Here is a 4358-nt window from a genome sequence, read left to right on the forward strand (position 1 = left end):
ACTTGACCACGACAAGCCTAATGAGAAGGGTGGATGCACACTTGCTACTCTCCTTGCACTAATGAGAACCTTAATTTTGGATTCTCAAATCTCAATCACCTCATTAGGCTCTTGCTCTCCCTTGCACTATCAAGGTGTTTCTTAGCTAAATAAATGGGCAAGAGACCTCCCTTGGATGAGTGGGGTAAGTATTTATACCCCCTCATTCAAAACATAACATTTGGAGGCTGGGTCAGCATTCTACGGGGTGACTGGATGCTCTAGTCAGGGTGACCGGATGCTTCGGTCAGTTATACCCGCAAAGAGCCGTTATGCTCTGATCGGACTCTGACCAGCGTCCGGTCAGCGCTGACTGGATACGTCCAGTCAAGAAAAACGCTCTCTGGAACCTTACTGATGTTGATCAGACGCTGGAACCCAGAGTCTAGTTACTTCGCTCTTCAGCGTCCGGTCAGTTGTCGGATCCTGACCAGCATCCGAGCAGCACCGACCGGACGCGTTCGATCAAGAAAATCCTTCTCTAGAACCTCTCTAGAGTTGATCGGACACAGGACCCCAACATCCGGTCACAACCAGACCAGCGTCCGGTCAGTCATTTGACCCTCCATTCACTTTCAACTCAAAATCCTATGTGAATGAAGTTTACCCCAATTGCTAGATTTGACAAGTGTGCACCACACCTAACCCACTAGACTCACATGGGTCAAGCTACTAGTCTATACCCCCCATAATAGTATGGTCAAAGGAAAAATAAAGTCCTAAACTACTCTAAGTTTCTCTCCAACACCAAATGACACTTAGAACTAGTCCGTCCTTAACCTTGTCATCCATCCTTTGAAAACTAAAATGATTTCCATCGTAGGGGCATAACAACCATGATTGCCAATCAATTGCATTACTATGACCTAACTCAAATTGCCTATACAAAACACACATTAGTCATAGTAATCTCGTGTTGTCATTAATCTCCAAAACCCAACTAAGGGCCTAGATATTTTCAATCTCCTCCTTTTGGTGATTGATGACAACACTACCTCGAGTATGTAGAAGAGATGAGTGAGGTTTTCAACATGCTTGGTTCATATAAGCTTTTAACAATAAGAGCAAAGGGGTTAGACATGCTTATATGACCTAAGCCAATATGGTGTACTCAATAGATATGAATTAAGCGTGAGTACATGAAGTAAAGCTCATTTGAATCAGAGTAAAACACGGAAGCAAACCAAATGAGCATAATCAAGTGACATGACATAAATATATATCAATGTAGAGAGCACACATGTCACATAAGTATCACAATCACATGTATGTAATGCAATTCATGAAAGTAAACATGAATGCATAGAGTATCACACATAGAGAACCAAAAGAAATGAATCACATGCTCCCCTAAATGTAACGCTCCCCCTAGATCTAACATACTTGCTCCCTCTCCCCCTTTGGCGTCAAGCACCAAAACCTAAGGGTCAAACGGCGGGATAGGAGCAGACGAGTCGGGCGTTGAGGTGCGATGAGAAATCTAGAACTAAGCAGCATCATCCTCTGACCTTGAGCTCTGAGCGGTCTGACTCTCTATCACTAGAATGGAAGGTGAAGCGGTCTGGGTCTACTCAGTAACAGGCATGGCCTGTGACTCTGGAAGTATCACTATAGGAAGTGGAGCCACATCTGTCGTTGTCGTTGTCGCTGAAACAACTAAAGTAACTGGCTCGGATGATGCAACAGATGACGAGAGCATCTCAGTAGTCCTGGTAATAGGAGCAGCTATGGTAGGAATAGGACTCACAACTCTGGCGGTGAATGCTGCCTTGTAAGCTCACTGAAAGTAGCACCGAGGCTCCTAGAGACTGGGGTGTCAGTCACTAGCACTGAGGAACTCTGAGGCAGAGTGAAGCCCATAACAATGGGAGTGAAATGGGGACCCTGAGCTATCATTGGTGAAGCAAACCACTATAATACCTGCTCTGTAGGTGAAGCAAACTGAGTAGCCGGCTGTCCCTGACTCTGAAGCCTGCTAGACTGTACAGCTGGAGTCACTATAGTGGTGGCAGCAGGCTAGCCTATCTAAGGTGTAGACTGCTGAGGAGCAACCCCAATAACATGAAGACATGCTGCATGAAGTCAAGTAACTACTGCTGAATCATAAGTTGCTGCCTCTAGAACTCATCCTATCGGGCCTGAACCTGAGCAAGTGCAGCTACAGTCTCCTATGCCTAGCATGCCTGATCATGTCTCATCCGCTCAAGTATAGCTAGAAGAGCTAGGTCTATCTATGGTGGCTATGGTGGAGCAAAGCTAGAGCCACTGGCCTCTCTGTCATGTGGTTGGTTGATAGTCATCATCAGAGCTATCACTCGGGTCGCTCTCAATCACATCCGCCTACTGTGCATCAAGCTGCTCCTCCTCTATCGATGCAATGCCCCTGATGATCTCACCCTGTTAGGCTACTGTCTCTGGTACCTCTAGACGACGGCTCGGCTGGCGAGGTGTCCTCACACTACTGTGACATAGCATCTGAGTCATGTTATATGGAGGAAACTTAGTAGTAACACCTATGTACTCTGCCATCGTCTCTAGGGACTTCTGTGCAACTGCCTTTCTGATGAGGAACATGATCCAGTGAGCATAAGGTAGCTAACGGTGACCTCTAAAGCCCTCTGTGAAAGGTCCTTGTGTGGTTTTGGTAACTGAGTGACAACCTAGGAGGACTAATTGTGTTTATGTGAGATACACAAGTGATTAGTCCACAGGTATATGTGTGTGAGCAACATATGCCATGAAGGTGGAAATGGCTCAGAGATGTTGCAAAGCTCACACATGTGATGATGAAGGAGCTCATTGCACATGAGACATGACATTAAGTCATGTGATCAAGGTGGAGAAGATCAAGACATGACTTGGCTTGATGGATCAGTTGCGAGCGTGAAGGGCAAGTTAGAGGCTTTGGAGCGATGGACCGCGTGGTGGTGAAGCTTGAGCAAGACTTGGCGCCGATGGACGAAGGCAATAGTAAAAAGCAAGTGAGGTCAAGGTCGATGAACCAATATGATCATGTGATGATATGAACTAGATTATATCATTGTTGATCATGTTGGTGCATGTGTTGCATCGACATTGGAGGAGATGGAATAGAATGTGCAAGGTAAAGGTATAACCTAGGGCATTTCATTTCACCGGTCATAGGTGTGTAGAGAAGTTGATGACCAAGTTTAGGATAGATGGTTGTACTATCAAGTGGGGTAAACTTGTTTTGCATATTGGTCATCTAGTGCCATTCGAGTGATCTAATTTTGCATTGTCGCTAGGATCAAGTGGCGTGGCAAATTGAGTGGCTAATCCTTTGGAAAATGATTATAAAAATGCTAACACACATACACATGGTGGTGTACACTTGGTGGTGTTGGCACATTTACAAAAGAGAAGAAGTTGGAGTTGATGTGGATCAACTCGGTGAAGAAATGGAGGCGAAAGATGATACACATTGTGTTTAGCACTTGGGAGAAAGGGTTCGAAACTTCATCGGCGGAGTGTCCGCCTGTAGAGTATAGATAGTCTGATGGTGCCACCGGTGCCCTGTACCAAAAAGATAGGGTTTCACAAAGTGCACCGAACGCTGGTCACGCAGTGACTGGACACTGGGGTCCTGCCTCTGGTCAGTGGCAACAGTGAAGGCACAGGCATCGGTCTTCGACTGGATGCTGGGTGCCTTCATGACCGGACATTGGGTGGGTGCATCCAGTCCTACTGATGTGGCAATGTAGAGAAGAGGAGAAGGATCGAACACTGATGCTGCGTTCGATCGTGACCAACCGGACGCGTTCGGTCGCAGTTGAGCATCTCTAGAACCTTACTGGAAGTGATCGAACGCTGGAGTTCTGTGTCTGGTCATACACTATGCTGCATCCGGTCACAACTTAACCATTGAGATCGGGCGCTCAGCATTTGAAGCCAGGGATGATATGGCAGCCATCCATTGATCGGACGCTGAGGTCCTACGTCTAGTCGATCTGATCGGAGCGTCTGGTCAGCCCGAAATCTGCCCAGTGAAGGAGTAACGGCTCTATTTGTACGTGGGGTTATAAATAGGAGCCTTGGTCAGCCTTTGGCCAAAAGCTTGGTAGAGCTAAGCACACTAGAGCCTTGGTGGCTTGTGTGGTAGTGCTTGGGAGCCCTCTAACTCACTCTAGCTTGATAGTGTTCATCTGATTGAGTGAGTGAGCGATTCTAGTGCGATTGCATCATGAGGTTGCATCGAGTGGCACTAGGTGATCGAGTTGCAAGCCGATGGTGCTTGTTACTCTTAGAGGTTGCCACCTCCTAGATGGCTTGGTGGTGGTCTTCATCGAAGCCCATAAAGA

Source organism: Miscanthus floridulus, chromosome 19, assembly GCF_019320115.1.
Source record: "Miscanthus floridulus cultivar M001 chromosome 19, ASM1932011v1, whole genome shotgun sequence".
NCBI lineage: Eukaryota > Viridiplantae > Streptophyta > Magnoliopsida > Poales > Poaceae > Miscanthus > Miscanthus floridulus.